The following is a 23565-nucleotide window of genomic DNA, read 5'->3' as shown; positions in this document are numbered from 1 at the left end:
AATAATATTGACAACATTTATAGTGGATGCTACTATGAACCCAATATTTTCCAAATATGTATTTTTGGGAAATATGTTATCTCCATTTTACAAATGAGATTAAGAATCTTTAAATAACTCCAAAGTCACATAGCTGGTAACTTCTATGCCCTACCTGTTTATTCACTAACAGACTGCCCTGTACCTCACGTGTGTGAGGAAGCCAAACAAAAATGTGACATAATAGATACTCAATATTTCCTTCTCCATATACTGCTATAATGCAAAGTCTACATTCAATTGGTCTCTATGATTATCAGCTTCTTTAATTTGATTTATAGATGTGAAAATAATTTTCAACAGAAGGAAGAAAGCAATTTAAGCTTCTATTGACTGTCAAAAACAATTCAGATTCTAGAGGTGATAAGAAATGAGTTATTTGCAGATACCATTATAGATACTCAAATAAATGTTACTCTTGTAGAAAAATAAAAAAAGTATTTCCCCTCATGTGGTCATTGTCACTCTTAGTATGAGATAATGAGGCTCAAAAGAAGATATTTTGCTCAGACCTCAGAATAATGGAATTTTGCACTTATTTTTAACAAGATTGTTTTATTTACTGACACATGTGAGAGGGTTTTTTTCTTTGTTGGCTTTGAATATACAGGTCAGAACTAAATTGCTGTCCTCTTCTAGCAAACTTATAGAAATTTAAGCTTTATCTATGCTCTCTTTTCTTTTTCTAAGACTAATTTTGTTATATACATACATATATATGTATATATATACATGTATATACATGTATAAATATATATACATATATATGTGTATATATATGTGTGTGTGTGTGTACATATATATTATATATATATATATATGTATATATATATATATATATATATAGTGTATGGTACACTGTTGAACTCTATATAATCATATAAGACTTACTTAAATCAATGTAGGAAGGGAGCAGACAATTCCTAAATAGCTGGTTTGCTAGATAAGAAAAAAGGAAAGTATACATGATGAGCCCAATAGAGACAGAGAGGGACTCCCCCCCCAAAAAAAAAGAAAGAAAAATACTTTCATCTCTCTTTTGAACAAGTAACTGAATGATGATTGTATTTTACAGAAACGGAGCTAGATTTGTTTTAATTTTTTTTCTCATTTTGGAAAATTTTTAATAGCAAAAATATATTCGGGAGTGTGAGCATGTGAGTTGAGGCTGAGAGGTAAGACGAATGTGCTTCGTTCACTCATTATTTAATAATTCAGGAATATTTGAGTATCTTCCAGCCTTTGTTTAGGTGATGGGATGAAAGGAAGAACAGAAAAAAATGTTTTAGTTGTTCTCAAGTAAGTAAAAAAGCTCAACCTTATAATAGAAAAAAAACGTTTTTGTTTTTTTTCTCTCTCTTAAATTTTCTCTTTAGTTATTTGTGGAAAAATGAGAAATTGTTCTTTATTTTTTTGAAACTATTAAAACAAGAATTTAGATGGTTCTTACTAATATTCAAACCCAAAATTTTATTTAAACTTAACAAAAATTCAAATAACTTGCAATGCAAATAGATATAATCATCTCATACAATGGTTATAACACAGTGAGGTAAAAAAAAAAATAAAGATAGAATAAACAATGAGAGATAATCTTGATTGCAAAACCAAATCCGATATTTCTCACCTAATTGCAGTAGTTTCTTAGTTATCACAATACCTTATATACTATTTTTAGTCGTTGGAACTTCTAATACTGTTGTGGTCATATATGTAATGAATATTTAAGAAAAAAAATAACTATTGCTTTAAAACATACAAACACTCTCGAGCCATCAGAATGTTTTAAAATTCCATTAATTCACACTCATAAAACTGATTACAAACTTGTGAGATTTAGGAAATTCAAAATAATCCTTTTAAATCTGAAATATGGTTCAAAGTTATGTTTTAATTCACCTTAATAAAAGGTCTTATTAATATGTGAACAGTTAAATAATCATAAGTACTCTTCATTGGCTTACATATTTGTTCTATCATCACCTAATCAGATTTCATATTGAAACAGGAAACTTAGAAACAACACTGAAAAAATTTCAGTTTTCTTAAAATGCACACACACATGCGTATACGCACACAACAAATCAGAAAAATATTAGCAAATTTACCGAAATAAAACAATTTGGGAGATAAGGATGTCATTTACCCCTTCACTTTTATAAATGAGGTAAATAATACCTCTCCTTGCCTCCTGAACTCTCCTGCCAAAGTTTACATTTATCAGTCAAACTTTCTGTGAAGATCAGACCAATGGAATGTCAAGCAGATCTTCTTATTAAAATATTATGCACGCAAGCTCTACATTTTTATCTTTACCAATGTTGCCATAGGTGCACGTACGGATGAGTGGCAAAACTACGTGATGATTAGAAAAATACTAATTTTTATCAATTTAACACTAAAAAAAAAACTATATTACTAAGTCAGTAATTGCTTTGGAAGAAAAATAGAATAATTGCAGCAAATTTTACAAATGAAGTTTAGACTGATGGATTTTAAAAAATAATATAAATGTTTTATAAATATGTTATTACTATAATAAAAATAATATAAAATAAAATAGTGAATTTTTTAGTGTTTGATATAAAATATGCTGTCTACTGCTAAGAAATCAAATTTTAACAAGCATCTTTTTAATTAAAAATGTCTGTCAATTTTTATTTAAACGGTCATGAGCATATATCATAACATAGTTAACAAATTATGATCAGAAAGAGTAAAGCCCGGAATTATAATTAAAACTCTTAATTAAAATATGGTAGACAGTATATAATAAGGTAACTAACATAGCATGTATCGTGATACTGGAATTTAGAAATCTTCCCACTATGGAACAGATAATGAATGTGTTTGTAGTCCAGAATTTTTTAAAAAATCTTTCAATCAACAATTTATTTTGTAAATATAAATCTTCAATAGCATGAGACCTAGAGAATAATATAAATTAAGCATATATAACAAGATTAAACAATGTTTAATTAATAAACACTTACTAAATATGCAGAATCCTACATTAGGAATTACAGAGTCATTAGAAGTAAAAGAATGCAAGCTTCAAGTAGCTCACATTTTAGCAGGAGTCACAAATACCCATAAGCATACACAGAGCACCTTGTATTTTGGAGAATATTACTGAACATTTACTTGTTAAATGTGACTTGATTAAACACTGGCAAAATAATAGTACACAGCTTTTGCATCCAAAAGGCCCAGTGTTAGTCATGGTTCTGCTAGTTACTGGCTGTCTGGTTAGGTCAATTAACAACTTTCTGAACCTGGATTTCCTGTCAGAAATATTAGAATAATAATGCCCACGTCATAAGATGGTTTTGAGAATTAAATTATATAAGACATTCATATTATTTATAGATGAGAGATTATGTTTGTGTAGGTCAATAGTTAGACACTCAAATTGGAGTAGTAATTATTATTCTTTTATACAGACTATGTAAAATATTTTATGAAGGCTGTGTTCCTAAGTGAATAGCAAAGAAGTTACCAATTACAGAATATTTCTTAGGAAAAAATGAGTTTGAATTCAGAACATTGTAAGGTCCTGAAGCATATTGAATTTGACAAATGGTGGAAAATTCAGGTTGAAAATGTAGCATGACAATGATAATAATAGAAATGGTAATAACGAGTTTTGTTCCTGGAATTGTGAATTTTATTTCATTTTGGCCAACTTCATGATTAGTCTGTGAATTTCCTAGGTTCAAGGAAAATATGTTATTTATCTTTATGTGCTGAGAACCCATAATAGGTATAAAAGTAATTGAATGTCCCCCAGAAAAAAAGTTGTGTCCTCCAGCCAAAAACCTTGTATACCACCCTTCACATCAGGTCAAGAGAACAGTGAGGGCTTTGCAGCCATTTCTTCCAGTTTACCTGAAAAGAGAAGGAAGAGCTTTTGTACATCTGCACTTGCAAACACTGAAAATGCGAAGTCAAAATGCTACAAAAGAAGAACCTTCTCAATCAGAAGGGAGAAAGCTCTCAAAAATGACCGTCATGATAATTAAACATTTCAGGGAACTACATCAATAACTGAATTTTCCTGCAGAACATTTGGCAAGAGAGAAGGTAACCATCCATGCTTAAAAGATTCTTTCATTCTAGTTCCCATTCTTTGTTCAATTTCAGTGTTTTAAAAGTTTCAAATAAAATCATTTGAGTTGAACATAAAAAAAAAAAAACAACAACAAATGAACAAATTAAAATGTTAATCAATTTTATTTTGTTGTTCCCTAATACTATATCTTTTTTCAACTTTTAACTCAAATCTCTGTCTTAAAGGTAGATGATCAATCATGTTCAAATTCTTTGCCCATTTTTGCTAATTAATGTATAGACATCCACATTGTTCCACATATTACATATTATGCCATCTGTTGTTAAAGCTCTGGAAGAGAAAATTGAAAATAAAATATATTGTCTTTCACAGTAAGACAACTATAGCTGAACATAGAGTTGCTCAACTAGAAACATTTTTCAGCAATGTTTACAATTAAATGGGCCATGGAATTAAGGTCTTGCAAGTAGAATGAAGGAGCATGATGGCTACCACTTCAGGTTTGGGCCTTAGAGCATTGCCTGGCCCTCCTCTGTGCTATCTTTCTTCTCCTTTTGTACAGGAAAATGAGTATATTTGTGAACCATGTATATGAGGTCAACTTCTTAGGAGAAGACAAAACAATCAGAAAAAAAACAAAAAAAAACCAGTTTTTCCATATGACCATGTGGAACAAAGCCATTAGCCAACAAGATGGTTACCATAGATTTGTTACATGATAAGTCAATAAACACTTATTTCCTTTAAGCCACCAAATTTTGGAATCTCTGTTAACTCAGGTTAGCCTTCACCTTAAATAATATAAAGGTTTGCACACACTTGGAACAAAGTTAATATTATAAATACTTAGTATTTGGCTAACATGGTATATATTCACACAATAGCACTAAGTAATCTCATAGAAGATGGGATGTAGTTACACCAAAACCTGTCATTTTTATTTTTAAAATGAAAGGATGTGTTCAGCTTCAGTTAGCAAGTAAATGAACTTTGCTTAAATAAACATAAATTCTTGTTTTTCATTCTAGTATATAGGTTGGAAGGATAATTTTCTGATAAGAAATCTGGTAACTGATTCTCTGCTTATAGATTCAATTATAGAAGTTCAGTTAAAAAGCTATCTAAATGGGAAAATTTCTTTTTGTATCACCTCCATTAATTCATATATTACAATAAAATCATGCTCATTTGTATCTTTAGATGCTAAATATGTTTACATTTTCTAACATCCTAATTAAGAACACAATTTTAATGAAAAGGTGTGGTAAGCTGAATAGTGACACCCCCCAAAAAAAAAGTTATCTGTCCTAATTTCTGGAGCCAGTAAATGTTAACTTTTACGACAAAATAAAAAGTTATTTTCATTATGATTAAATGTAAGATCTTGAGATGGGAGATTATTCTGGATTACCTGGGTGGATCCTAAATGCAATCACATGCGTCCTTATAGGAAAAAAGAAATGGAGATTTAACACACAGGGGAGAAAGGGGAGAAAGCAATGGGACCACAGAGGTAAAGATCAGAGTTATGTGGCCACATCCCAAAGAATGCTGGCAGTCACCAGAAGCTAGGAAAAGTGAAAACTCGGTTCTCCCTGGGGTTTCCAGCAATACTGTGGCCTGCTAATATCTTGATCTCAGCCCAGTGAAATTGACATGGAATTTCTTGCCTCCAGATCTTAGTTTCATATACTATATATACATATATATAATATCTGAACAATTTATATTTATATTTTAAATAACTTATGCCATATGTTTAAGAAAAGTGATATGAAAATACTAATTACAATTGCAAATTTAGAGATAAAATTCCAGCAATTGTAGACCTGCTAAAATTAATTTAGAAATTATGGTGTATGTAAATGTCCAATTTTCCTATGCCTTGGAATAGTCTTTATATTAGTAACTCTAAATAGGTATTATCCTAATTTGTGGCAGACTTGAAATAAGGTAATTATAGGATAGTGAAAATGTTGGGGGTGTTTTGCTCTTAGAATGCAAGAGAAGTGATGCCTGAGGGATTTCAGTGGTGCCTGAGGTCTCAGAATCAATTATTCTAATCTAATAAGTATAATACTTAATAAATTTTGAGCTAGTTTAAGTGCTAGTTTGCCTCTTTATATAAGCTATTTTGGATATGGACCCAGTTTATCGAAATTTATTATATACTAAAGGAAACATTGATTTAATTTCTTTTCCAAGTCAGTAAATTCACTTTCTTAGTCCTATGGGCTTTGAAGTTAAGTGCGCTCATTAGTAAACTGTATTTGAATTGAATGTTTAAGCCCAACATATATTTATTGGAGAAGTCTGTAAATAAGATACACTGCTCCACATGAAATCCCTTTTATGCTTTTCACATAACAAATCATCTGTATGACATTATACAAAGGTCTAAAGAGATAAAATAATCATAAAACCAGTATCATGGAAAAGATTTCATAATGCATTGGCCATCATAAAACAAGCAAACAAACAAACAATTATAATTTAAACCAACATTAGATAGAGACTGTAAGAAATATAATGCAACTGTCATCAATAGAAGAATGAGAAGTATGGCTGTATCCTGAGTTGGAGTAATTTTAAGTGACTAACCAGGAAGGGTGTAACCAAATTGTTGACAAAGTAAGGAGAATACCCACTTAGAAGAAGACCTGAGGTACCTGGAAAAAGAGAAAAAATGTTTCCAGAAAAGAAAGAATATATTACATCAAAAAGAAGAAGATGCCTGATCACTGTACTGTACACCTGAAACTGAAGCTGAACAATAATGAATGTCAACTACAAGTTTTTATATATATATATATATATATATATATATATATATATATATATATATGAAGTGGAGTACAGCATTAGGAATAGAGACAGTGGAAATGTAATGGCTGCGTGCGATGTCAGAGGGATAGTGGATGGAGTGGAGGGCAGTTGACACAGTGTGAGGGATATAAATGATAAACGTCTAAGTATTACTTTGTTTTGTGCACCTGAAACTAATTAAAAAAAAAAAAAAAGTAGGAGAAGGAGAATCATCTGATGAAATGATTGAAAATAAGAGCATGGTCAAAGATACAAGATAAAAACTAACAATTTAAAAGAAGATTAGCTATATTTAATAACCCAAAGGTGAAATTTAATTTAAGAATAAAATTTTAAACAGGCAAAAAATACAGACTCTATGATGACAGTAGAAATATATTCATCACAATGTAGCACCAAAATTATAGAAATACAAACCTTTCTAAAGTACTTTTACATTTTTAAATTATTTTCTTTAGATTTCAACATATAAATTGTGATTATTTAAATTGATGATGAAAAAATTAGACAAAAATATGTAAAAGGACATTTTTTTTTCACAAGCCCACAAGTCTAAGATGCTGCTCATTTAGGTTCAAGGTTATTTTCCACAGCTCTTTGCATTTTGATCTCCTCTGACAAGTTTTCCTTATTTGCTTGATTTTTGTCCAGATTAACAGTTTTATTTGTTGCTTGTTTATTTATTTGTATTCTGAAGGTGAAGTATTCAGCAACCAAGCAAATAATTTATCACATAATACACCAGTATTTAGATTTAAGCTTCTGCAATTGACATTATATTGCATTAGATTTTGTAAAAACAAAAAAACAAAAAAATCAAGTATGATGATGCATGAACATTCTGAGCAAAAAGATTCTAATCTCTTAATTTTGGGACTGTTTATCCCATAATCAAATTTCAATTTTTATATACGAGGTCTGACAATTAAATTTGCAAACTGTTGCAATAATGTTGCTCATCTTTTTTGATATCAGAGGGATTATTCATTATGAATTTGCACCAACTGGACAAACAGTTAACCAAGTTTACTATTTGGAAGTGATGAAAAGACTGTGAAAAAGTTAGATGACCTGAAATTTTCGCCAACAATTCACGGCTCTTGCATCATGACAATGCACCAGCTCAGCTGGCACTGTCTGTGAGGGAGGTTTTAGCCAGTAAACAAATAACTGTATTGGGAGGAACGCCCTCCCTATTCTCCTGATCTGGCCCCCAATGACTTCTTTCTTTACTGGAAGATAAAGAAATGTTGAAAGGAAGACATTTTGATGACATTCAGGACATTAAGGGCAACACAATGAGAGCTCTGATGGCCATTTCAGAAAAAGAGTTGCAATATTGCTTGGAAGGGTGGACTAAGTGCTGGTATGGTGCATAGCTTCCCAAGGAGAGTACTTTGAAGGTGACCGTAGTGATATTCAGCAATGAGGTATGTAGCACTTTTTCTAGGATGTGTTCACAAACTTAATTGTCAGGCCTTGTATAACTATGTTCTAGCTAATGGAATGTGAGTGACATGTGCCCCTTCCTGACTCAGATTTAAGGAAAGGGATTATGATTTCTATTTGTTTCCATTCCTTCCTACTACCTGGAAAATGGATATGGTGGAAGATATATTATTATCTAATGTAAAGGGATCAAACCCACATGAGAAGAATGGAGGCAGAGCAAAAATATTCAAATTACCTGTGTTCATAATAGTGTATAACCATAACAGCCCCGGACTATTCTTGATAAAACTCTTACTTCACAGACAAATTTCTATCTTATTTAAGCCATTGTTGTTTTTGAACTTTTGTTACAGCAACTGAGCTTTTATCATAACTAATACAGAATTTAGTACCTATATATGGGTGCTGCTATTATACAATGAATCTACCATGGCATAAAAATATGTATGCCATTTTTTTAACCTATGTGTGTCTTAAATAATACACCCACTACCAAATATTTTTTTCTGTAATCTGCTATTATGTAAAAAATTTAAAGTAGTCTCTATGTTTCCTAAATATATTTCAGTATGAGCCTCTTCACTGTTGACACTAACAGCTAGGCATTATGCCAAATTTTTATATGTGCTATGTTATTTAATTTCCACAAACCCCACTATGAAGATATAATTTCATCCCATTTTACAAGTTAGGTAAAATGTGCAAAAACTTTCCCAATATCTATCAGTAAAACTAGTAAGTACAGTGTCAGAATCCACTTGAGATGGTTGGATTCCAAAGATGAAATCTTAATAAACATACTATCATATGTTAGGATAGGTTACTTATTTTCTTAACATTAGCTTGGAAGTAAAAATAAATTACACCTAGCTACTAACTCAGAAATAAACATTTTTTTTTTCTTTTTCACTTGAAGAACATAAAATGACCTATTGAAATTAACTTATTCTATCCAAAAATTCTAGTGAATTGCTATCCACAGAAGTTGTATTTTCAGCTGTATTTATTTATAGTTCCAAGTCATTCACTATAACATTTTCCTGAAGATACTGATTGCAGAGACAAAGACAAAATAAAGATGATAATGATAATAAAAATCAATGGATTTGACATACTATCTCAGCAAGTAGAGCAATTGGGGAATAAAACAAGCAGTTAATATGTATCATGTGCTGCCTCCTAGAAGCAGATGGATGACCATCTGTCAAAAATATTACAAGAAAAATTGCATCACAGAGTGATAAATTGGACTACATAATATCTAGGGATCAAGGATCATTTTGAGTCCTTACATTATGTGATATCTATCTCTGTATATAAAGAGATAAAGTTGTGAGTTCCTATGATGGTGGTTACCTTCCTGCTAACCCATAGCTTCAGTTTTTACACCTATATGAGGAGAGTAGATCAAATCTCTGGGTGCTTGTGAGGCAGAGATTATACTGGGATTCTACTGAAAACTTAAAAGACTGTACTTAGAATAAAACATTAAGCTAAGCAAAATATTTCTTATCATTGTAAAAAGACATTTCAAAATTATTACTGATCTCTGTTTGGGCTCTGGGTAGAGGTGATTTCTTTCAGAAGTAAATGTTATCAAAATGTGTGTTTCATGTGAGATATGGTTTGAATTTCCACTGCTTCATAGTCCAGAGACTTCAAAGTTCTCTTAGTTACGTAATATAATGAGGAAATTTAAATAAAGAAGGTTTAAGAAAAACTTATGTGTGGTGATGTTCCTTAATCCAAAACAATGAGGGGCTCTCAGAGTGAAAACAAGCATTATAAATATAAACTTATAATTGTTATTATTATTGTTATTATTTAATTGAGGTATAATTAACATAAAGCTTTATGTTATTTTCAGGTGGGCTAAATAATTACTCCATATTGTATATATTGCAAAGTGATCACCACAATATGTCTAGTTAACATCTGTCACCACACATAACTATAAAACAATTATTGAGTATTATACACTCAAATAATGAATTGACCAGGAGCAGTTCTACATCCAATTATAAGTCAAGAGTGAGGCAAATGCAAACATTTTCATATTATTATCAAAATTGAAAATATATTATTCACAGCTATCCACTAAAATTCAAATAAAGGAGGTATTTATCAGAAAATAAATTAGAAACCAGAAGCAGGAGATGATGAAAGAAACATCATAAAGATATGTAATCACATATATATATATATATATATATATATATATATATATATATATATATATATATGTTTCTTTCATCGTGTCCCCCTTCTGGTGTGCTAAATATAATAGATTGGCAAATATTTTTTTAGAAATTAAAAAGATCTGAAATCTTGATCAGAAGTTTTTTTAGGGTTTAAACTATTGTTAAACTAAATTAACAAACACAATAGTAACTGGGGAGGAGGTAATCAGTGTTAAAGCAATTTCTTTTCCTATTTAGTAGTAGGATAGAACACTTTATTAACTTCAGACCTTTCTGAGGCAATTATGCATACTACAATATTAGAGGAAACTATTGAAAGTGTATCCTTAAATATACGTCTTCTAAGAGAAGGAGGATAATAAGAGCTATAAAATACAAATAGAAGAAGGAAGTAAAAGAGAATACATTTTCCATATAAACAAAGGATAAATCACAGTAAAATACAAATCATAGGAACAATAAAAATAAATTTAACGAATTAAAATATAAAAATAAACACATTATACTTTTGCTTCTGGTTATGATGGAGTAGCTTGAAGCAATTCAATGCTCCTACTGAGAACTATTAGAAAAACATGGTTAAAAATTTTAGAATCCATTTAAGAACATAAGAGAGCTTCTGGAGAAACTAGGACTGGAGGAGCTAAGAATGAAGAGCCAAGGAAACCATGAGGAAGTGAGCTGATTATTAGGTATCAATTTGTCCATCCTCTGTACAGGACATAAGGATGAGAATAGGAGTCTTTGTGAGCAGAGGGAGGCTGCTCAAGGAAAAGAAAGCAATAGAGCTTTGAGGAGCCCTCATTGGTTCAGGGAGACAAAATTAGAGACTTTGAAGTTTAAAGGCTCAGCAAAAACAGTGAGATGAAGAACTGAGCCTGATACGTGGTTAGTTTTCAAAAAGACATTTGTTAAATTCTGAAAATGCATAGGCAGAAGTTGAAAAGTTTAATAACCATGCAAAAAATATAACGTGGAATATCCTGCAGCCTCACCATTCTGAGTAGACAAAGATTCAAGTTCAGAAACTGCGAGAAGGAGGGGCCCAGTAAACACACCAGGATCACAGTTGGACACTCTGGAGTGAGGGAGATTCAGGGGCTGAGACTTACCAAAACAAGATTTGGCTCCATAATTTATATTCAATAAATAGTCCTAGACAAAAAAAAAAAAAAATCACTATGCATATATGTATTATTGAAAAACTGAAATAAATTTGAGATGGATTAAAAGCCAAATTGTGAACATAAAAAGAGTAAAACATTTAAGATACAATAGAGGGGAACATCTAATGACATACTTTCTGAAGAAGCTTAAAGGACGAAATGTAAAAAGAAAAAAATAAGGTTATGTATTATAAAATTAAAATTTATCAATAACAAAAGTCATTAAGCAAAGTGAATAGACAAATGCTCCACTAGGAAAACATATTTTCAGGCAAATAATGAACAAATTTAGCAGCCGTGACAAGAGTTATTACAAGTTAATAAAAAAATTACAAAAAAATCAAATAGAAAAAAGTCCAAGGTATGTGAATAGATAATACATGATGGAAAAACGAGATGATCAACAAAAATTTGAAAAATTGTTCAAATTCCAGTGATCAAATAAATTTAAATTAAAACAACTTCACAACCATCACTTGAGCAAAAGTTAAATCATAATAATAAAATGCCATTATATAAAAGCCATTATATAAAACCTTAGTAAGATTATTTTGTAACAGACCATTTTCCCAGAGGCAGTTCAAATGGTACAAATACTTGGGAAAAGCATTTTAGTGATTCCAGAACTGTTGACCAATGCAGCCCAGCATTGCTTGACCTAGGTTTCTACAGATCAAGTAGAAGTATCACGTCTGCATGATGAAATATGTACAATATTCATTTTTAGTAATATAATAAAATATTGGAAATAGTACTTTTTCTCAGAAAGAATAGTACCTAAAAAAAATGAACAAAGTATGTTTTAATCTTGCAATAATCTCTGGTGTTATAAATAAGTGCCCTGATATGGACAATCTGAAAAACATAATGGTGAAGCAAAAAGCAAACTGAAAATGACAATTACAGTATGATTCCATCACTTATGTAAAGTGTTAGAATACCAAGTATATTTATTTATCTATTTATTGGATATGTACATATGCAGAAAAGTTACAATCATCATTGAAGAATTTTTATAAAAATGAAAAATCCATAATAAGGCAATGTTTAAATAAGTCATAGTGTACTGCATTAATAATATTGGATCTAATTTATTTTATATTCAATATATACATATGTTATATATTATAATAAAGACATTTACATAAAATTTTGATATATTTATAGCAATATATTAACTTTATAATTGTTATATATAAAGATATTCTACATTATAAAATTATATATTTATATAAATTGTAATTAATTGTACTATAAATTTATTACTGGATAAATTTTCAACTTAGTGTATTTGTATTAGTTTTCTAATCTGACAAAACAATTAACTAGAATAAAGAGCCATAGAATTTCTGTAAGTATCAAGTGGAATAGGATTGTGTCTAAGACTTAGATTTTTTTAGTGTTTTCTCTCCATGATTTTTTTTTTCCCAGTGAAGCGTTCTTGTCCTTATAATTTATTGGTGGGCTGTGTGTGAGTCTATAAGATGAATTTAGTTTAAGAAGCCCACATAGTATAATGATAAATGTTATTAAAATGTAGAAGTTTTGTTGTTATTCCCTTTAGATAAATACCAGTAACCTATGACAAAAGAGAAAGAGAAAAAGTAAAAGCATTATAGAATGTACAAAATATTAGATTGGTAATAAATTACAGTGTAGAGTAATTGTATTATGTACAATACTGTAAGAAATAGTAAAGCTTGAAATTTTTATGAAACCTACTAATTCTGAATCAACAGGAATGTAGATCAGGCAATGCCATTTGAAAAAGATCTCCAAGTGATTCTACTCTATTGCCAAGGTTATAAGCCATTGTACTAAAGCAATGGTTCTCAAACTTTGATGGCTTCAGAATCTCCTGGAGAAGTACTTGAAACATAGTTTGCTGGGCCCTATCCCAAGCCTGCTATGTCTGAATTCCTTAGGTCTGAAACGAGGCCTGAGAGCTTCTATCTCTATCTAACAAGTTCCCAGGTGATACTGATGCTGATAGTTCAAAAACCACACTTTGAAAACCACTGTATTTGAGGTTTCCTTAAAACATTAAGATGATTATGGTAGTTAGAGTAAATTTTATGTAACACTTTTACATATGTTTGTCCTATTATGCTTGAATTTATGGTGCATATTTCCCAATCAAAAACAAATTCTTGAATTATTGCCATAAATATTAAAATTCAAATATGTGCTTTCCAGTAAAACTAATACATACACTCAAGTGTCCTTTATTATCCCCCTTAGATGGAAAGCATATGGACCATATGTTGATTAGAAAAAAAGAATTGATTGACTATATTAATTAACTCCACTAAGTAGCTATAAAAAGTCTACTGAATGTTGTTCTGGGAAGAATAAATCCCAAATGTAATTCCTTGGGTCTTATTCATTTCCCCCAAAAAATTAAAATAATGCCAATTACAGAGAAAAATTACACTATGAAAGCAAAAATTATTTTTATATTAAAGTACCCGGGGGCCTTCTAAATCCTGATGATATGTATAATTCCTTATCCTAATTATCGTATCCTGGCATGTTGACATTATCCTTGTTTGTCAGTGCCTACCATAGTTCATGGCACTCCAAGATCCTTTATAAACTCTCTCAATTAACAGGTATGAGGAACTGTTAATTTATTTATTTTCCTTGTAGTAACTACTTCAATTAAAATCTAGTCCATGGATTCAATAAGTTAAATGAATATGATTTATTTTATACTATAAAACTGGCACAAAAATATTTTAAAATAAATATACAGGTGTAAAAATTATGCCTATTCAAGAAAACAAACAACATTTAAAATAAATTATATTTGCATATATGTATATATAAATTAGCATATAAATAAAAGAATATCATAAATTGTATTTTAAATTCCATGTTTTGACCTAAATAATCTGTAATTATAATTTATAATTATAAATTAAACATATATGTAATTTATTTAAAATATGGATTTTTTAAAATTATTTTTATTGATTTCCTTATATTTATTATTTGATTTGTCATTTTTACACATAACAATTTAATGATGTAGTCTATACACATTATTAATCTCTTCATAGATGAGTATCATATTTCTTTATACTTGAACAATGATTCCCTTTAAATTAATACCCTGCACCCCGACTGCTTTGACGGAAATAATCTAGCAAGTAACCACAGATTGGGATAACACTGCCATCTGCTGGATAGGTTTATCAAATTCTTAATGGTTGGTAATGAATGTATTATCTGCAGGAAAGCATGCAATATTTTACATTCATTGATACCCATGTATCTAGTTCTTTCTCAATTAATAAAGTACAAATTAAAATTAAAATATATATGGACAACATTGATGTCCATATAAACAGTAATTCTATGATAGAAAGTCTTCTGTAAAATAAAAATAGTTTTAGAAATCATACAACAGTGACATCAGACTCACAGGCAACATAAACGAGAGTGCTCACCTTCTTTCTTAATTCACCAGATACCAGGTTTATGACTAATACAAAAAAATGGGTGAAACCCACATCATTGCTTCAAACTTGAAAAGGTGTCTTAGCAGACTTGTCACCGAGGATTTCTGCTAAGTGCACTTTAAAGGGTAACAGACTTCTGACAGAGAAGGAAGACATCTTATTCCTTTAGCTTTGAAAACAGAATGTTCTATTTGGAAGAAAAATTCTGTACATTTACGGAGGACTCTGGATAAACCCAATGGGTGAAGGAAGTGTTCAGGTGATTTCTTAGCTCCATGAGGGCAGAGAACATCTTCTAAACACTATTTCCTAGCGTATGAGTATATCTATGTTCCTCATATTATATAGAACATCAGTAATTGTTCTATGAATGATTAAAAAGAGAACCTAGGAGGCAGAATATTTGGATAGTAGGATTTCCTCTTGGACTGTGTAGCCACAACAAATTGAAAGCCCTTTGATGTTTTGACTGTCACAAACATGAAGAACATCAGTGGAGGTCCTTTTGCAGAGTGAACAGTTACTACAAGGAGAGAAGTATATTTAGGGCTTTTACCTAAAAGATTACAAAACTGAAAATTATTAATGTTATGTAAAGACATAAAACAGGATCTTCTATTGTTAATCAAAGGAGATGCTTCCACAAAAACATTTTCATTGCCATAAACAGAACAAAACTTAAAAAAACACTTTTAATGTTGTCCTCCAGATTCAAGAGAATATATCTGAGTTATAGAGCTAGAGCTAAAGCAAGTGGTCATAAAGAGAAAATAGTCTAAAAAGATGGAGAAATGTGTGTTTTTTTCAATTTGATCCACATGGTTTTGTCAAGTGGGCACCAAACAACCTACTAGAAATTACAGAAAAAGTAAATTCATGACAATTGACAAATTAATGGAAAAAGATGATTATAAGAAAATTTAGAACATTTGGCAGATGAAGAAAATCCATTCTATGGAAAAGATAGAAAAGTATATTTATTTATTACTCAAATTAATAATTCTCTTCTAAACTGAAGACTAACATGAATCTATGAGCAAAATGAAAAGATACCAATAGCAAGTATTATTTCATTGAAATATTTTCATTTTAAACATCCAAACATTCTATAAGCATACAAATTATGACAAATGGAGATGAGAGAAAAACAGAAAAAAAAAAAGATTGAAAACGTTAAGGCCATTGCTACATAAAGAGCTTTTGGAGGGTAGTAGGTAGGGAGCTATACAAAGAAAACTCAAAATTCAAGAATTCTCTACTCACCCAAAATACCTTCCATGTACTAAGAAAACAGACTTTCCTGACTCATAATAGGTGCTTACAAATTATTTGTTGATTAAAGTCATTAAAGAAGGCTTCAGTAACTGTCAATTATACCTTCCTGAATAAATTGCATAAATATAATCTCTGAAAGAATTATGAATCAAAAAGCAAACTGTAAAAAGAGGAAGAGAGGACAAAAAACTTAGGGTTGGCAATAAAAGTAACTAAATATAGAGTCAAGTCCACATAACTTAGCCTATAAAATATATTATAAAAATAAAAAGTAATCAAGTAAAATAATTTTGAAAGAGAAGATAGATACTGTAAAATAACAGTAATATTTACCAGTACCTAAATATCTTATATTTAACTTTAAAAATCCAGTTGGGTATATGGGAAAATTTGTAGAATTTAAGAATTCATCTTTTACAGATTGAGTTAATGGCTTACTTTTCATCCTTTATATTGTCAATAACAACAACAAAAATAATTTCATTTACGTGTGTGTGTTTTTCTGGTTCACTGAAAAAACACAATTCATTGATTGCAACAGTAAATCACTTTCTCGCACAGTTAATTTATTTATTTAGCACTGGCTCATTGGATTTATGTAGTATGGTTTGTTTTTTTCCCTGCTCCTGGGTAAAAAGCTGGGCATCACCTTATCTTTCATGATTACTTTTAGGTAATTTAAAATATTAAAACCACTTTAGGTCATAGAATATATTCCTAATACAAGAACTTCCATGTCTAACACCAGGTAAAAATTAAACAACCTGATATGAACTAAAGTTGAAACTTCTTTCTTCATTCATCTGAGCCACTCTCAAGAAAGTAGGGGAATGATCAGGTTGCCCTCTTTCTTTTCCCTACATAATGCTTTTTCTCCTGCCTCCAGGAAAAAAGTAACTGTGGCTTCTGACAATTTTGAGCTTGGACCTGATTATAAATGTGCAAAGAAAGGTGACAGAAAAGCTCTTACTTAAGAAATCTCACCATAATGTACAGAAAATATCTTGGATTTAACAGATGTCTAAATCAGATGTATTGCCTTGAGTAACGTTGTCTAGTACTGGGGAATCTCACATCTGTAGTTTTCTGTAGAATCCTTTTATCTTCTCTCTGCTGAGCTCCGTTTCCCCTCCCCTGCCTTGGCACAATCTAAAGTAATGTCTTTATGGCTATTTTTCATGAGTTGATTCATATGACCTAAAAGAAACATTCTCAAATACTTTGTCTCTCAAACTGTGGAAATGCAAAATAGCAAAAAAACAAATTCATTCTGCCTTGATAAACTATTTCATCAGTCTCTCACCCTCTTAGTTGTAAATTAGATAACAGCTCTCTCCTAAAGTGCAGAGAAACACAAATTAAGTGCTCCTTGTGGTCTCTGTAGGGCCTCTTTTGTTCATTTAGGGTTGGAATATACCAACACTCCCTGGTCCCCATCTTCTCCCAGGGACTCACAACACAGCTCCACAAGCTCCAAAGGTACCTGCAAATCTATAAATCTCCAAATCTCAACCGAGGTGCACTCTCAATGTGAGTGGGGTGAGGGTTAGAGAGTCATTTATACAGGTGCACTACTACTTCTAACATAATAATTTAGCATATCGTTTTATAATTTTGCATCTAATTTGTTCTGGCAAATATTTATTATAAAATGAGTATATATGGCACTAGATAGAACGCAGAATATACCCATTATAAGATGGAATCTTTATACATCTAGATTTTTTAAATTAAATAAATGGGTTCTAATTCACTAGAGCAAAGAAGATAACAAAGAAAACCTATCTCTTAAAGTAGAAAGCAAAAAAATAACATCGCATTAATGATAATAGTGTGAAAACAAGAATACATACAGAGGATGCCAAAAAAAAAAAGTATATACATTTTAAGAAAAAAAAAAAACTATTAAAAGTGTAATACTCAATATATAATAATAACAAAAGTTGAACACAAGTCATGTTTTACTTCTGCAATTACAAGAGGTGCTCAAAGTGGTTACCATCAGCGTTCAGACACTTTTGATTACAGCGAACTACTGCTTGAGCAATGTTAATCAAAGTGTCCATTTGTATACATTTTTTTGGCACCCCTGGTATATTTTTTAAAGATGATTCTTGTAGGACCTTACATATCATGCATCTCTCCCTCATCTTCCTTCATTCTATCCGCTGGTCTCCTGGCTGATTCTCAGATACATCCACAATGCACTGCTTGCTCCAAGGGCTGAAAAAACTAAAGGTTGTACCTTTTCTAAGCCTTTGCTCAAATGCTCTTTTTAATGAGGTGTACTATCACCCTCTTTGAAATTCTAACCAAACTTCATTCCCTACACTTCCAATCCCTTCATCATCATCTTTTCAATTTATTATCTTTAGGACATACCTCCTCTAATAAAGTGCATAGTAAGTATTATGTTAATTTTTAATTAACAATTTTTTACAGTTTATAGTCAATATTATTTTATATTAGTTTCAGGTGTACAGCATAGTGGTTAGACATTTATATAATTTATGCGGTAATTTCCCCAATTAGTCTAGTACCCACCTGGCACTATATGTAGTTGTTGGAATATTACTTACTCTATTCTCTATGCTGTACTTTACATCCCAATGACTATTTTGTAACTACCAATTTGTATTTCTTAATTCCTTCACCTTTTTCACCCAGCTCCCCAACTCCCTTCCCTCTGGCAACCATCAGTTTGTTCTCAGCAGTTCAAGGTGTCTCCTAACGTGCAGAGAAACACAGATTAGGAGGCTTATGGACTCCTTAGGGCCTTTTCTTTGTTCGGTTAGGGTTGGATCATACCACCATTCACTGCTCCCATACCTTCCAAAGGAATCACAACACAAGCAAAAAATGAACTGGACCATCTTCTTATGCCATATACAAGAATAAACTCAAAATGGATTAAAGGCTTAAATGTGAGACCTGAAACCATAGAACTCCTAGAAAAAAACATAGGAAGTAAACTCTGACATTGCCCTTAGTGATATTTTTTTTTGACCTGTCTCCTTGGGCAAGAGAAACAAAATAAATAAATAAACAAATGGGACTATATCAAACTAAAAAGTTTTTGCACAGCAAAGGAAAACATCAACAAAATGAAAAAAACAGTCTACTGAATGAGAGAAAATATTCACTAATGATATATCTGATAAGAGGTTGATATCTAAAATTTATGAAGAAATCATACAAATCAACAGCAAAAAGTAAATAATCAAATTAATTAGCAAACGGGCAGAGTACCTGAATAGACATTTCTCCAGAGTACATGCAGATTGCCAATAGACATATAAAGAGATGCTCAATGTCACTGATCATCAGAGAAATGCAAATTAAAACAAAAATGAGATGTCACCTCACACCTGTCAGAATGGCTATCATCAATAAATCAACAAACAACAAGTGTTGGCGAGGATGTGAAGAAATGGGTGTCGTGTTGGTGGGATTGCGAATTTGAGCAAAGCACTATGGAAAATGGTTTGGAGGGTCCTCAAAAAATTAAAAATTGAACTACCTATGACCCAATTCCACTTCTGGGTATTTATTCAAAGAAACCCAAAACACTAATTTGAAAAGATATGTGCAGCCCTATGTTCATTGCAGCACTGTTATGTTAATTATTTAGGGTATGATTCCTACTACTAAAATGTTAAAAGCCATATGGCAGAAATTCTTTGTAAATTTGCTCACGGGTTTTTTCATTGTGGTTAAAGTTGTAATTGTCATTTAATAGACAATATTTGTTTGTTTTTGAATAGATGTAATATAGAAAGGAACTTATGCTATAGTCCTTTTGTTATACCATATAGGCAGTAACCTTTACTGAACTTAGAGTCCATAAAATACCTTTTTTAAAATACACTACTTTTAGAGCAGTAAGTTTAAAGTTCACAGCAATACTGAGTAGAAGCTACAAAGATTTCCCGTATACTCCCTACCCCCTCACACAGCCATGCATAGCTTCCCTCTTATCAGCAACATTCCTCAACACAGGGGTACAGGTGTTACAATAGATAAACCTACATTCACATGATATTACCGAAAGTTTATAGTTTACATTAGGGTTCACCCTTAGTGTTGTGTATTCTATAGGTCTGGACAAATGTGTAATAACACATGCAATGTAGCCATCATTATTGTATCATATAGCACAGTTCCAATGCCTTAAAAGTCCTCTGTGGTCTACTTATCCATCTCTCTCTCTCCCCTAACCCATGGCATCCACTGATCTTTTTACTCTTTCTACAGTTTTTCTTTGTCCAGGATGACATATAGTTGAAATAATACAGTATGTCCACTTTCCAGATTGGCTTCTTCCACTTAATAATATGCATTTAAATTTCCTGCTTGTCCTTTCGTGGCATGATATCTCATTTCTTTTTACCAATAAATTACATTCTGTTGTCTGATGTACTACAGGCATATACCTTTTTATCTCAGTGATAACATCTTTAATATCTACTTTTTGTTCATTTGCTTCCTAATTTAAATTAACAAAAATGTGCTTATAATACTATACTGTGTATAACACCAAAACGCAAACCTACCACCTAACCTTTTTTATACGATCTTAATTTTTATTTTTAAAATCCATGTGAATTTTCAAATAGGTAGTCTATACATATATCTAAACATTTATTAAAAGTTCTCTACTCTGTGTCAAACCTCTTCCTCTTGTTCTCCTAGCTCAACAAAAAGCACAGCTTGCATGAAGTTATCAAAGACACAAACAAGATCATCAACAATGACAACTGTACCCACACTCCCCATAACAAATAATTTACTAAGTCATAGCAATCTTGGTTCCTCTCTGGTACTAGTACCTAACTACTTGGTTCTGGATTCATGGGCACTTATTTTATGTCACAAATCCCCAAATCTCAAGCCAAGTAGATTCTCAATGGGAGTGGGGTGAGGGGCTAGAAAGTCATTACTGAACCAGACTAATACTGTAGTTTTCTTACTAATACCTCTTCTTTACTTTATTTGCTTTTCTGGAGCTAGAGCAATCTTGGAAATACACAACACTGATCTTCATGATTTCTTGTAATGGCTTGTTTTTGGCATTTCCATTCTCTTAATAAAAATTATAAATCTCTAGGCAAAGTTGGTGAGACTACAAGAACTAACACCTGCTCACCTGTTCAGCCTTATTTCTGAACCCTCTTACTCCTCGCATAATATGCTCAATCCATACTGAATGTCTTTCAGTTTCTAGCTCTTCTTTTAGAGTTTTTGCATATGTTATTCCCAATGACTGAAATATTCTTTCGTCTACTAACTACAACTTAATCGTACTAAGAGCTGCTCAGCATTCATGACTTAATGTGGAGGTTATTTTCTCCCAAGAGCCTTCTCCGGTCTTCCTTTGATTAAACTGGATGAAAATTAGCAGTGTTCCAGTGTTTTACATATATTAACTTACTTGATATTCATAAATAAAATTCCCATGAGGTAGTGTGGCAGGTTGGGTTCATCCACAAGGTGTAGATTAGCATGCAGGAGGTTTATCAATGACTGCTCCTGTGAGCAACACCTGTGGAAAAGAAGGATGTCAGATTTGGCAGAAGGAGGCATCAAACTGTGATATAATCTCAAGAGACCTCTTATCTTACCATACGAGAGTTCTGAAAATCGAATGACAGTGAGAATTGAGTTGAGGTAACAGAGACCTGAGACTTTATTCTCCTGTGTTGATCAACCACTGGATGCCAAACCCTCCCGAGAAGGGAACTGGGTGAAGCAGCTCTCCTTAGTGGAGCCCTTCCCTGAAGCACACTGACAGGCAACAGCAACTCCAATAGCTGGTTAATAAGTGTTAAGTAATATTGTTTTCCCAATTTTACAAATGAAGAAACTGAGGGACAAATATGTCGAATAGCTGACCCTGTTTACACAACAAAATTATTAAAGCTGGGATTCAAACCAAGGAGTCTTTACTTCACAGCATACCCAAAATCAGGAGATGGATTAGAGGTATAACTACAAAAGTAAAACAATAATATTTTATGATAAAATGCAGGGAAACAACCAAACATATTTGGAGAATTCCAGTATTTGTAGAAATAGGATGCTACAGTAGTCAATACCCAAAGGAAATACTTGATCATTTGGATTATATTATATAAAACATCATCAAAAGAAGCATAAGAGGATTGAAAAGACAAGCCACAGAGTGGGACATCATATTTAAAATAAATAGCTTAACAATATCCTTGTATCCAGGAAAAAAAAAACTGCTAAGTAAAATACTAAAAAAATAAAATCAATTTTAAAATAAAAATGACAAAAGCTTTGAACAGGTACTTCACAGAAAGGAAATCCAAATGGTCTGCATACATCTGAAAAGGATTCTACTTTCACAGTCATCAGTAAAATGCAAAATAAAACTGTACTGAAATGTCATAACATATCCCCCAGCAACGGTTAAAATGGAAACAAAACAAGTAAACAAAACAAAGTAGAAATTCTACAGTGTGGTAAGGATGTGGAATAGCACTCATGAGCTTCTGGTAGAGAATGAAAATTTGCACACTGCTTGGGAAAAGTGTCCAGGAGTTTCACTTCTATGTAAGCCAACAGAAATGCGCATATGTTCACCAAAACACATGTACAAGAATTCTTATAGCAGCATTAGAAATGAACCCAAATTGAAACCTATCAAATTGCTAATGAGAGGTAGAATAGGTAAATAACTGATGGTGTATCTACACAATGGTATATTCTGTGTTAATGAGAAAGACTGGGCTACTATTAAGTTCAACAATATGGATTGAGCAAGAAAATCCTGGCACTGAAGAGTATATGTCCTATGATTCCAATAGTATAAAATTTATAAACAGACAAAACTAATCTCTCAGATTAGAAGCAGACTCTCTCAGACTTTGGAGGCCTGTGGGATAATACTGGAAAAGAACACAAGGAGAGCCCCATACATTCCAGTATCATTTTGGTCCTTAATCTGCTGTTTACAAAGGTGGGTTCAATTTATGAGAATTCATCAAGCTGTGCATCTATATATAATCTGTGCACTTTTCTAAGTGTACTTCAATTCAGAGGAAAAG

At 31.6% G+C, this 23565-nt stretch overlaps 1 long non-coding RNA gene across 1 annotated transcript in view; it reads right to left on the bottom strand.

Moving 5' to 3' along the window:
- The window catches only part of LOC148754753 (uncharacterized), a 28826-nt gene extending 6787 nt beyond the window's left edge, over positions 1-22039 (bottom strand). Inside the window, exon 1 of the long non-coding RNA XR_016019890.1 lies at positions 21927-22039. This is a non-coding gene — a long non-coding RNA (uncharacterized LOC148754753). The remainder of the gene's footprint in view (positions 1-21926) is intronic.
- Between the last annotated feature and the right edge of the window lie 1526 nt (positions 22040-23565).

The sequence above is a fragment of the Rhinolophus sinicus genome, chromosome 17 (assembly GCF_057876585.1).
Source record: "Rhinolophus sinicus isolate RSI-liver-muscle chromosome 17, RSI-T2T, whole genome shotgun sequence".
Lineage (NCBI taxonomy): Eukaryota > Metazoa > Chordata > Mammalia > Chiroptera > Rhinolophidae > Rhinolophus > Rhinolophus sinicus.
Note: the sequence above shows the minus strand (reverse complement) of the source record. Positions and strands in the feature narration are given on the sequence as shown.